This window comes from Piliocolobus tephrosceles, chromosome 9, assembly GCF_002776525.5.
Source record: "Piliocolobus tephrosceles isolate RC106 chromosome 9, ASM277652v3, whole genome shotgun sequence".
NCBI classification, from domain to species: Eukaryota; Metazoa; Chordata; class Mammalia; order Primates; family Cercopithecidae; genus Piliocolobus; species Piliocolobus tephrosceles.
Genome location: NC_045442.1, coordinates 68,444,055 through 68,457,463, shown reverse-complemented (window position 1 = coordinate 68,457,463; position 13,409 = coordinate 68,444,055). Strand labels below are relative to the sequence as shown.

The following is a 13,409-nucleotide window of genomic DNA, read 5'->3' as shown; positions in this document are numbered from 1 at the left end:
TGACTAAAATAACATAATCTGGGCTGGGTGCAGTGACTCACGCCTGTAATACCAACACTTTGAGATGCTGAGGCAGGTCGATCACAAGGTCAGGAGTTTGAGACCAGTCTGACCAACATGGAGAAACCCCATCTCTACTAAAAATACAGAATTATCCGGGCATAGTGACGCATACCTGTAATCCTAGCTACTCAGCAGGCTGAGGCAGGAGAATCACTTGAACCAGGGAGGCAGAGGTTGCAGTGAGCCGAGATAGCACCATTGCCCTCCAGCCTGGGCAACAAGAATGAAACTCATCTCAAAAACAAAAAACAAACAAAGAACACACACAAAAAATCTGATTTCATTAACTGTTCGGGTGACTTGGTTTTGTAATGCCTGCTTACTGTTCTATTATATGGATATATAATTATTTAACTTTTTAAATTTGTATTTTGTTGTGTGTATGCTGAATACAGTTTTCTGCACTAGTGGGTTATTTTACTTAAATTCCTGGAAGTGAAAAAACAGTTTATGTGTATGTGTGTGAATTGTTCGATAATGTACAGACATCCAGGTTACCTTCAGGAAATCTTACAGCACTTTATGCTCCAAACTAGAGTTTTCTTTAGGTTTCCTTTCCCACTTTTGCCAATACTGGATGTTATCATTCTTTTAAAGTTTTTTTTTTTTTTGTATTTCAGTTGACAAAAAGTACTGTCTCATTGCTTTACTGTTTATTTATTCAATTATTTGTGAGATAAAGCATTTTCCTTTACTTAACTCTGTTTATTCATGTCTTGACCCATTTTTCTCTGGGAGTGTTCTTTTTAAAAATTTATTTGTAAGAGCATCATATATATTAAGAAGATCAGGCTGGGCGCATGGCTTACGTCTGTAATCCCAGCACTTTTGGAGGCCGAGGTGGGTGGATCACGAGGTCAGGAGATAGAAACCATCCTGGCCAACATGTTGAAACCCCGTCTCTAGATCAAGACCATCCTGGCTAACATGGTGAAACCCCGTCTCTACAAAAAAAAATAAAGAAACATCAGCTGGGCATGGTGGTGGGTGCCTGTGGTTCCAGCTACTTGGGAGGCTGAGGTAGGAGAATGACCTGAACCCGGGAGGCAGAGCTTGCAGTGAGCAGAGATCACCCCACTGTACTCCAGCCTGGGTGACAGTATGAGACTCTGTCTTAAAAAAAAAAAAAAAAAGATCAGTATTATTTCATAATTTACATTTAGCTTTTTAGTTTATTTAGAATATGTTTTGATATACAGTAAGAGATAAGACTGTAACTTTTTAAACACCTATTTAACCAGTTATCCTCTGAAGAATTAAATTTTTTCAATTTTATCTTCAAAATTATTATAATTAAAGTGGACTTTTTTGGGGATACATGTCTATGAATTCTTTTTTTTTTTAATTTTTAAATTTTTAAAATTTTTTTTATTTTTTGAGATGGAGTTTCGCTCTGTTGCCCAGGCTGGAGTGCAGTGGCCGGATCTCAGCTCACTACAAGCTCTGCCTCCTGGGTTTACACCGTTCTCCTACCTCAGCCTCCCGAGTAGCTGGGACTACAGGTGCCCACCACCTCGCCCAGCTAGTTTTTTGTATTTTTTAGTAGAGATGGGGTTTCACCTGTTAGCCAGGATGGTCTGGATCTCCTGACCTTGTTATCCGCCCGTCTTGGCCTCCCAAAGTGCTGGGATTACAGGCTTCAGCCACCGCGCCCGGCCCATGTCTATGAATTCTAAAACATGTTTAGATTTCTGTTTCCAACTACCACCACAATTAGGTTACAGAACAATTCCACCCCAAAAACTCCCTCATGCTCTCCCTTTATAGTCACCTCTTCCTCACCCACAACCCCTGGCAATCACTAATCTCTTCACCGTAGTTTTGTCGCGCGTGTGTGTGTGTTTGTGTGTATGTGTGTTTTGTTTATTATTTGAAGCTTTGTCTTTTTGAGAGTGTCATATAGATGGAATCATATAGTAGGTAACTGGCTTCTTTCACTCAGCATAGTGCTTTTGAGATTCATCCAAGTTGTGTGTGTCTCAGGAGTTTGTTCATTACTATTTCTGAGTAATATTTTGCTTTATGGGTGTGCTAAAGTTTGCTTATCCATTCACTCATTGGAGGACACTTGGGTTTTTGCAGTTTTTGGCAATTATGATTAGAACTGCCGTAAACATTTGTGTACGGGTTTTTGTGTGAACGTAAGTTTTCATTTCTTTACAGTAAAATACCCAGGAATTGGGTTGCTGTGATGTATGCTAGGTGTATATTTAACTTTACGAAACACTGCCAAACCATTTTTCAGAATGCATGTACTGTTTTGCATTCCCAACAGCAATTGATGAGAATTCCAGTTGTTCTCCATCCTCACTAGCATTTGATATTATCACTATTTGTTATTTTAGCTATTCTAATAGCTGTGTAGTGACATCTTATTGTGGTTTTAATGTATATTTCTTTAATGGCTAATGATAATGAACATTATTTCATGTGCTTTTTTTGCCATCCTTTTATTATCTTTGGTGAGGTGTGTGTTCATGTCTTTTGCCTGTTTTATAATTGGGTTGTTTGGCAGGGTGCAGTGTCCCATGCCTGTAATCCCAGCACTTTGGGAGATGGAGGTGGGTGGATCACTTTAGGCCAGGAGTTTGAGACGAGCCTTGCCAACAGGGCGAAATCCCATCTCTACTAAAAATACAAAAATTAGCCAGGCACGGTGGTGTACATCTGTAATCCCAGCTACTCAGGAGGCTGAGGCACGAGAATCACTTGAACCCAGGAGATGGAGGTTGTAGTGAGCCAAGATGGTGCCACTGCACTCCAGCCTGGGTGACAGAGTGAGACTGTCTCAACAAACAACAACAATTGGGTTGTTTTCTTTTCTTTTTTTTTTTGAGATGGAGTCTCGCCCTTTCGTCCAGGCTGGAGTTCTATGGCCCGATCTTGGTTCACTGCAACCTCTGCCTCCCGGGTTCCAGCGATTCTCCTGGCACAGCCTCCCGAGTAGCTGGGATTACAGGCACGTGTCACCATGCCCGGCTAATTTTTTGTATCTTTAGTAGAGATGGGGTTTCACCATATTGGCCAGGCTGGTCTTGAACTCCTGACCTTGTGATCCACCTGCTTCGGCCTCCCAAAGTGCTGGGATTACAGGCGTGAGCTACCACGCCCAGCCGGATTGTTTTCTTAATCATTGAGTTTTTAGGGTTCTTTTTTTTTTTTGAGACGGAGTCTTGCTCTGTCGCCCGAGCTGGAGTGCAGTGGCCTGATCTCAGCTCACTGCAAGCTCCGCCTCCCGGGTTTACGCCATTCTCCTGCCTCAGCCTCTGGAGTAGCTGGGACTACAGGCGCCCGCCACCACGCCCGGCTAGTTTTTTGTATTTTTAGTAGAGACGGGGTTTCAGCGTGTTAGCCAGGATGGTCTTGATCTCCTGACCTCGTGATCCGCCCGTCTCGGCCTCCCAAAGTGCTGGGATTACAGGCTTGAGCCACCGCGCCCGGCCTAGGGTTCTTTATATATATATATTGTTGGTACAAGTCCTTTCGAGCATATGTGATTTGCAGATGTTTCTCCTAATCTGTAGCTTGTCTTTTCATTCTCTTAGTTGTGTCTTTTGTAGAGCAAAAGTTTTAAATTTTGATAAAGACTAGTTTATTGATTTTTTTTGTATGGGTTGTACTCTTGATGTTATGCCTAAAAAATCTTTTCCTGGCCGGCATGGTGGCTCACACCTGTAATCCTAGCACTTCGGGAGGCCGAGGTGGGTGGATCACTTGAGGTCAGGAGTTTGAGACCAGCCTGGCCAGCGTGGTGAAACCCCGTCTCTACAAAAAATAGAAAAAATAAGCTGGGCATGGTGGTGGGCACTTGTAATCCCAGCCACTAGGGAGGCTGAGGCGGGAGAATCGCTTGAACCTGGGAGGCAGAGGTTGCAGTGATCTGAGATGCACTCTAGCCTGGGCAATGAGTGAAACTCTGTCTCAGAAAAAAGAAATTTTTTGGGCCGGGCGCGGTGGCTCAAGCCTGTAATCCCAGCACTTTGGGAGGCCGAGATGGGCGGATCACGAGGTCAGGAGATTGAGACCATCCTGGCTAACCCGGTGAAACCCCGTCTCTACTAAAAAATACAAAAAAACTAGCCGGGCGAGGTAGCGGGCACCTGTAGTCCCAGCTACTGGGGAGGCTGAGGCAGGAGAATGGCGTTAACCCAGGAGGCGGAGCTTGCAGTGAGCCAAGATCCGGCCACTGCACTCCAGCCCGGGCGACAGAGCGAGACTCCGTCTCAAAAAAAAAAAAAAAAAAAAGGAAAAGAAAAAAGAAATTTTTTTTTCCTAACCCTCAAATATGAAGGTTTTCTTTTAGAATGTTTATAGTTTGGGTTTTTTTGTATTTAGATCTATGATTCAGTTAATTTTTTTGTACAAGATGCAATATTTAGGTCAAGGTTCATTTTTTTGCGTATGTATGTCCATGCTATGCTTTTTTTTTTTAAAGAATTTATTTTAAACTTACTATACCACACAGTATGTTTTATACACTGACACAGAACTTCCTAATAAGATAAAGCAAAGACAACAAAGTTTCTTATTAGAAACAAGATACACCGGCACTTATTGTCTTCAAACATTATTGCGCTTTAACTTTTTCCCCCCGCCCCCCGAGACGGTGTCTTGCTCTGTCGCCCAGGCTGGAGTGCAATGGTGTGATCTCGGCTCACTGTAACCTCTGCCTCCTGGGTTCAAGCGATTCTCCTACCTCAGCCTCCTGAGTAGCTGGGACTACAGGTGCCTGCCACCACGCCCAGCTAATTTTTATATTTTTAATAGAGACAGGGTTTCACCATGTTGGCCAGGATGGTCTGGATCTCTTGACCTCATGATCCGCCCACCTCGGCCTCCCAAAGTGCCGGGATTACAGGCGAGAGCCACCACGCCCAGACTGCACTTTAACCTTCTTAATTTGACAAAGCATTCATGAAACAATCTGCAGACTAGCTTTAACAGACAAATAACACTTGTATAAGCAGACATGACTATCCTAAATTGTTTCTTAGGTATCAATTTTACAAACTTTACTTACATTAGTGGTAACAGTGGAGCTGGAGAGTATTGGCGCCTTCTCCAAGCTGTCCAGCGAGAACCACCAATAGTGTGGTGGAACTTATGGCTCTTTCCAAGGCCACGGCTCTTTCAGCCTGCAGATGTCAGCCCACGCATCTCCTTGTGCTTGTGGACTGGTTTGGTGATCCACTGGGTGTCAGGATTTCTTCTGATAGCTTTATGGAATGGATCAATGAGGATAACCTAAAAAAATTTGTATGTGGAATCTTAACCAATCCAGTAAGAATTCAGGACTCTCAGAGCCCCACAGTGGCATCCAGCTCATTCCTCTGCAAGAGACTGAAGGCTTCAGGCACACTTTAGCTGGTTAACACCATGATGGACAGGCTTGCTGTAAGTTGCACCCTTAGGAACTGGGTGTTTTCGGCCACCACAGCAAACACGAATCCTATATATAATGTAACCTTGCTTGGTCTTGTAGCCCAGTTGGCGTACTTCTATCAGGCTGGGTGGGGAGCCCTGTGGAGGGCAGAGAGCTGGCGGTACTGCCAGCAGCAGCAGACCCTCAGAAGAAAGCACATGACATCAGATTGCTTCTTTCTCCATAGCTCCTGGATATGCTTGTATGCACTCATTTTGGCTTACCTGATGGTTGCTGCCAGATGAAAAGGCTGTGCTTTCTTAATCTTGTAGTGAAGACAGAAATAAAAGCATTTGGAATTAAATAGAACAATGGTTAATATCTTTGGTTCTTTTTTTTTTTCAGATGGAGTTTTGCTCTTGTTGCCCAGGCTGGAATGCAGTGGTGTGATCTCGGCTTACCGCAACTTCTGCCTCCCGTGTTCAAGCGATTCTCCTGCCTCAGCCTCCCGACTAGCTGGGATTACAGGCATGCACCACCACGCCTGGCTAATTTTGTGTTTATTTTTAGTAGAGATGGAGTTTCTCAGTATTGGTCAGGCTGGTCTCAAACTGCTGACCTCAGGTGATTCACCTGCCTTGGCCTCCCAAAGTGCTAGGATTACAGGCATGAGCCACCTCGCCCGACCAATATCTTTGGTTCTTGAGACAGATGGACTTAGTTCTGATTTTGAGTTCTTCAGTCTGTGTGGACTTGGACAAATGAACTTCTCCAAATCTTTATAGCCTACTTGGGAGGATTGTAGGAAGGATTAAATGAGATGACTGGCTGGACGAGGTAGCTTTGGCCTTCTAAACTCAGCACTGTGGGAGGCCGAGGCTGGAGGATTGCTTGAGCCCAGGAGTTCAAGACCGCCCTGGGCCATTTAGGCAGCCTCTGTCTCTATAGCAAATAAAAAATTAGCTCGGAGTAGTGGCACATATCTGTAGTTTTAACTACTCAGGAGGCTGAGGTGGGAGGATGCTTGAGCCCAGGAGGTCAAGCCTGTAGTGAACCACGATTGTGCCACTGCACACCAGCCTGGGTGACAGAGTGAGACCCTGTCTCAAAATAAATAAATAAATGTATGAGATGACGTAAAGAACTCAGCATGGTACTTGATGCATAATAAGCATTTAATAAATGGTTGCTGCTACTCCTTCTATACTTTACTGTCAGTTAAAGTTGTTAGTATTATTTGGAGTATAAAGAGTAGATAAAGGGTAGCTTTGAAAGTTGTGGCAACGTGAAAATGTTTTGGGTGAAAACTTTTACGATATTCTTTCTTCTTTCTTTTCTTCCTTAGTTCCCTTTCCCTTTCCCTTTCCCCTTTTCCTTTCCTCTTTTCGATCAGGTCCATATTGCTAATGGTAGTCTTAGGTGTTAGAATACAGTGAGAGATGGACATGCAGTGTTAGAAGTATTAAAAACCAGGTCGGGCATGGTGGCTCATGCCTGTAATCCCAGCACTTTGGGAGGCCGAGGAGGATGGATCACTTGAGGTCAGGAGTTCAAGACCAGCCTGGCCAACATGGTGAAACCCCGTCTCTACTAAAAATACAAAAATTAGCTGGGCATGGTGGTGCGCACCTGCAATCCCAGCTACTTGGGAGGCTGAGGCAGGAGAATCGCTTGAACCCAGAAGGTAGAGGCTGCAGTGAGCGGAGATCATGCCACTGCACTCCAGCCTAAGTGATAGAGTGAGACTGTCTCAAAAAAAAAAAGAAAAAAGAAGTGTTAGAAACCAAGTACTTTTATGGGGTAGGGGATGAGAATGAGTAAAATTGCTTATTTGTGAAGAGGCCTATGAAGGTGAATAGATTCAGATTGGGCAAATGCAAGAGATGGCCTGAGCTTAGTGTAGAATTGTAAAACCAATTTTTTTCTTTTTTTTGAGACAGACTCTCGCTCTGTCACCCAGGCCGAAGTGCAGTGGTGTAATCTCGGCTCACTGCAAGCTCTGCCTCCTGGGTTCAAGCAATTCTCCTGCCTCAGCCTCTCCAGTAGCTAGGACTACAGATGCTCACCACCCGTAACTGTAAAAAGTCAGTTTCAATGAGTTTAATCATTCACACCTGGTTGACTTTTGTATTTGTAAAACCAGTTTTAAAGTGACTAACTTTGCATTTACGTACTTAAATAAGGCCATATCTATAAGGAAAATACATATATGTGGATGTCAATATCAGTGAGTCATCAGAAAATCATTTTTCCCCTTAACATTTCGTAACAAGATGACTTCATTCTCAGTGGGAATGGAGGATGGGGTAGGAGATCAGGAACGCTGAGCTTTCAGTATAGTCCAGTACTGTTTTGGGGAGTGAGGGCTGGTAAGTTTTGAAATTATTTTACCTGGTAAATGCTAACTAGTTGAAGCTCAGTCATTGATATATTCTTTGGAATGATACAAATACCAGGTATGAGACAAGCAGATGTGTAATAAGTTAGTCTTTTTTTTTTTTTTTTTTTTTTCTGGGCACGTGCATGCGTATCTGGTTTCTTGCATTTCTTTTTTGGCTGCTGACATGGCTGACAGGGAACAAACATTGGAATTACTGCTTTAATTTGGCCAGAATGAGCTTGTTTGCTGTGAACATCATGCTGGCCTTAATCAGTCCAAAGGACTTCCTTCCTGCTTTCAGGGAGACTGCATATTAACATAATCTCTTTTCTGTCTTCAAATCAGACCCTGATAACAGCTGGAAATAAGCACAGCATTAAAGAGGAAATCAGTAAAGAACCATTATCTAGATTATATGGAAGAGATTTTTAGTAAGTTTCATTCTGATGTTAGAATGACACAAAGATGGCTATGAAAGCCTGTAGGCACTTTCCAGTAGTACTCTGCATTTGTGACTCAATTTATGTGAGTTCTCTTCTATAAGATTTGAAGAGCAAATACCTGTTCACTGAGATAGCAGTTGTTTTCTGAGAGACTGTGGGGTTTTCAGTTCTTTTGGCTCCTCTGAAACTCATTTGACATCTCTGAGAGTTTCCTCATCTTTAAAATAGGGATGATCTCAACATTCCCTTGCTTAATAGCATAAGAAAAAGATAGCATCTCTTGGTACAAAATCTCTTGGTTCATAAATTTTTTGAATATACATGTATATTTGTAATATATGTTTATTCTCCAAGTGCAGTGGTGGGCACCCCAGCTACTCAGGAGCCTGAGGCAGGAGGATAGCTTTAGCCCAGGAGTTCAGCCTGGGCAATGTAGTAAGACCATGTCTCTACAAAAAAAAAAAAATTATATTATTTTATATTACTTTTTTTATTAATACTTATATTTCAGGTCCATACATTAGAAGCTAACTCCCATTTTTAATTGCTGTGAAGTATTCTGTGAATGTACCTTAGTTTATTTAATCAATCCTCTATTGATGGAACATTAGAGGAAATTATTTTTATTAAATAATACTGCAGTGAACATCTGTACATGGATCTTTTTGTCTTTGACTCCTGGTTTCTTTGGGATAAATTTTAAGAGGTAGAATGACACGGGTTAAGGGAATGCAAACTTTAAATTTTTTCAGAGTTTTTTCCATTCTGTTTTAAAAGTCAATTTTAATGAGTTATACTTTATATACAACACTATAATGCACTCGTTTTAAGAATATGGCTTGATGAGTTTTGATAAAGGTATACACCAGTGTAACAACCATCACAAACAAGATATTGAATATTTGTATCACCCTCAAATATTTCTTTCCTCTGCAGTTGATGCCCTCTCCCTCCCCTCTCGCCTCCTACCACTGATTCCAGGCAACCACTAATCTATTTTGTGTTGCTCTTAGGTTTCCCTTTTCTAGGACTTTATATGAATGGAATCACATGATATATAGTCTTTTGTGTGACTTTTTTTTTTGGTTCAAAATTAATATTTCTGGGAGTCATTCATGTTGTGTGTTATAGGAGTTTGCTGCTTTTTATTGTTGAGTGGTATTTCTTTGCATGAATGTACCACTTTATCCATTCAACCCTGATAGATGTTTGGATGGTTTCTAGTCTTTGGCCATTATAAATTTGTGCGGAAATCTTTGTGTTCAGTATATGTTTTTATACCTCTTGGGTAAATACTCAGTAGTGTAATTGTTGGATCATGTGCAGGTGTATGTTTAGTTTTATAGGAAACTGTCAGATCATTTCCCAAGGTGATTGTGCCTCTTTTATACTGCTACAAATAATGTATGAGAGTTTAGGTTGCTCCACATTCTTACCAACACTTAGTGATGTCTATCTTATTTAATTTAACCCTGTCTAGTGGGCATCTCATCATGGTAGCTCACTGTGGTTTTTATATACCTTTCCCTCATGGCTGATGCTGCGAAGCATCTTTTCATGTGCTCATTGACTATTTGTATATCTGCCTTTGTGAAGTACCTGTTCAAATATTTCGTCCATTTTTGTTGTTGTTAATGGTATTTTAGCTTTTTCTCTTTATGGTGAAATATACATAACATAAAGTTTACCATTTTAACCTTTTTTAAAAAAGTGCATGATATTGTTTATTTAAATTTTTTTTGTTTCTTACTAGTGTGTTATAATTTTTTTTTTTTTGAGACAGAGTCTTGCTCTGTCACCCAGGCTGAAGTGCAGTTGATCTTAGCTCACTGCAAGCTCTCTATCAATACTGATTTTCTATCTACTTGTTCTTTTAATTATTGAGATAGGAGTGTTGAAATCTCCACCTATAACTGTGGATTCATCTATTTCTCTTTTCAGTTCTGTCAGTTTTTTCCACACCTTCTTAATAAGATCCTTTTATAATTAAGAATTGTCTTCTATTCCTGATAATATTCCTTGTTCTGGTCTACTTTTTTGATGTTAATATAGCCATTCCAATTTTCTTTTCTTTCTTTTTTTTTTGAGATGGAGTCTCACTCTGTCGCCCAGGCTGAGTGCAATGGCGTGATCTCGGCTCACTGCAAACTCTGCCTCCCGGGTTCACACCATTCTTCTGCCTCAGCCTCCCAAGTAGCTGGGACTACAGGCACCTGCCACTACGCCCGGCTAATTTTTTTTTGTATTTTTAGTAGAGATGGGTTTTCACCGTGTTAGCCAGGATGGTCTCAATCTCCTGACCTCGTAATCTGCCCGCCTTGGCCTCCCAAAGTGCTGGGATTACAGGTATGAGCCACTGCACTCGGCCTCTAACTTTGTTTTGATTAGTGTTTGTACTATATATCTATTTATTTCCTTTTACTTTTAACATATTTGTATCTTTATCTTCAAAACAGGTTTCTTTTTAGACAGCATATAGTTAGGTATTGTTTCTTATTTTTAAATTGCAGTCTGACATCTCTACCTTTTAGCTGGAGTAGATAGAACATTTACATTTAATGTAATTTTAGCTAGGGGTGGATTAAATCTACCATCTTATTCTTTGTTTTTCTTTGTCTCTTCTTTATTTATTTTTTTGGTCTCCTTTGTTCTTTTGTTGTTTGTTTCTGCTTGTCTCTTCTTTGTACCCCCCTCCCCACTTTTTTTTTTTGGATTGAGGATTTTCTTTCTTTATTTTTTGAGACTGAGTCTCACTCTGTTACCCAGGCTGGAGTGCAGTGGTGCAGGCTTGGCTCACTGCAACCTCCGCCTTCCGGGTTCAGGTGATTCCCCTGTCTCAGCCTCCTGGGTAGCTGGTACTATAGGTGCATGCCACCACACCTGGCTCATTTTTGTGTTTTTAGTAGAAATGGGGTTTCACCATCTTGGCCAGGCTGGTCTCCAACTCCTGACCTCAGGTGATCCGCCCTCCTCGGCCTCCCAAAGTGCTGGGATTATAGGTGTGAGCCACCATGCCTAGCCTAAGATTTCTTGTAGTTCAGATCTGCTGGAAATACTTTCTGTCAGCTTTTATTCGTTTGAAAAAATTTTTAATTCACCTTTTTTGAAAGATTTTTACTGGTTATAGAATTCTAAGTAGTTTATTCTTCTAGGACTGTGAACATATAATTCCACTGTCTTCTGGCATTTATCGTTTCTTTATTTTATTTTTTATTAAAAAACTTTTTTTTTTTTTTTTGAGACATGGTCTCACTCTGATACCCAGGCTGGAGTGCAGTGGTGCAATCTTGGCTTACTACAACCTCCACCTCCTGGACTCAATTAATCCTCCTGCCTCAGCCTCCCAGGTAGCTGATACTATAAGTGTGTACCACCATGCCCAGCTAATTTTTGTAATTTTTGTAGAGATGGGGTTTTGCTGTGTTGCCCAGGCTGGTCTCAAACTTCTGGGCTCAAGCAATCCAACTGTTTCAGCCTCCCAAAGTTCTGGGATGACAGGTAAAGAGAGCATTCTTTTTTTTTTTTTTTTTTGAGATGGAGTCTTGTTCTTTCGCCAGGCGAGAGAGCTCAGCTTACTGCAACCTCTGCCTCCCAGATTCAAGTGATTCTCCTGCCTCAGCCTCCCAAGTAGCTGGGACTACAGGCACATGTCACCACGTCCAGCTAATTTTTGTATTTTTAGTAGAGATGGGGTTTTACCATGTTGGCCAGGGTGGTCTCCATCTTTTGACCTTGTGATTTGCCTACCTCGGCCTCACGAAATGCTGGGATTACAGGTGTGAGCCACCATGCCCGGCCAGGAGAGCGTTCTTTTCTTTTCTTTTTTTTTTTTAGACAGGGTCTCATGTTGTCATCCAGGCTGGAGTTCAGTGGTGCTATCTTGGCTCACTGCAACTTCTACCTCCCAGGCTCAGGTGATCCTCCTGCCTCAGCCGATCCTCCCACCTTAGCCTCTTGAGTAGCTGGGACTACAGGCATGTGCCACCATTCCCAACTAATCTTTTCTATTTTTGATAGAGATGGGATTTCACTATATTGTCCAGGCTGGTCTCGAACTCCTGAGCTCAAGTGATTCACCCACCTTGGCCTCCCAAAGTGCTGGGATTATAGGTGTGAGCCACCAGCCCCAAGAGCATTCTTTATTTTGTGTTTTTCTTATATTTCCTCTTGTTTAGCTCTAAGTTACACTTTCTCAGTCAGAGTACTGTATAGATAATGTTATGTCCTCAGGCTGTCACGTCTAGGGGCATGTAATCTGTGTCCGCGTTACATAGGTGATGTTACATTTGAATCAAAGTGCTGCTCAGTTTCTCCTAAGTGTAATGACTGTATTTTATTTTTGTCTTGCAACTAATAAGCAATCTGCAGGGAGATACTTCAAAAGACCGTTCAAATATCCTGTTCCTCATTAACATCTCTCCCTGGGTTCTGTATCCATTGATGATTCTTGCCTGATCCAATCTTTTACCATGATGGTTGCAAAATGATCGTTTTCCAACTCTAAAGCATTCTCTCCGCATTTAGTAGTTAGCTTTCTATGCCCTACTGTAGGCAGGAGACCTACCTTCTCCCCTTACTTCATAATTTATCTATTTATTATTGGTATGGTTTTATGAATTTTTCTTTTTTCAAGGATTTATATAAGTTACTATTGTGCTTAATTATTTTGGTCTTTTAAAAAATTATCTCAGATTGTCCCAGGGTCTTTTCAAACCTTTTCTGGGGATATGTCTTCCTTGGGCCTGTGCATGTGCCTTTTTTGTTGTTATTGTTAAACAAAATTTTTAAAGACGGGGTCTCACTCTGTCATCTAGGCTGGAGTGCAGTGGTGCATTCATGGCTCACTGTAGCCTTGAACTCCTGGGCTCAAGTGATCCTCCCGACTCAGCCTCCTGAGTAGCTGGGACTACAGGTGTGGGCCACCATACCTAGTTCGTAGCATGTGCCTTTTTTTTTTTTTTTTTTTTTTTTTAAAGTTCCCCTGTAGAACATCACACACCGGGGCCTGTCGGGGAGTAGGGGACTAGGGGAGGGATAGCATTAGGAGAAATACGTAATACAGATGATGGGTGCAGCAATCCACCATGATAGGGATATACCTATGTAACAAACCTGCATGTTCTGCACCCCAGAACTAAAAGTATAATAATAAAAAAAAGAC

The 13,409-nt window shown here is 41.7% G+C and overlaps 1 protein-coding gene and 1 pseudogene across 4 annotated transcripts in view; one reads left to right on the top strand and one right to left on the bottom strand.

Annotated features, from left to right (window-relative positions):
• Positions 1-13,409, top strand: part of ASCC1 (activating signal cointegrator 1 complex subunit 1) — a 126,845-nt gene that overhangs the window by 21,654 nt on the left and 91,782 nt on the right. The window lies entirely within an intron of this gene.
• On the bottom strand, positions 5,080-5,699 carry LOC111537875 (annotated as a pseudogene).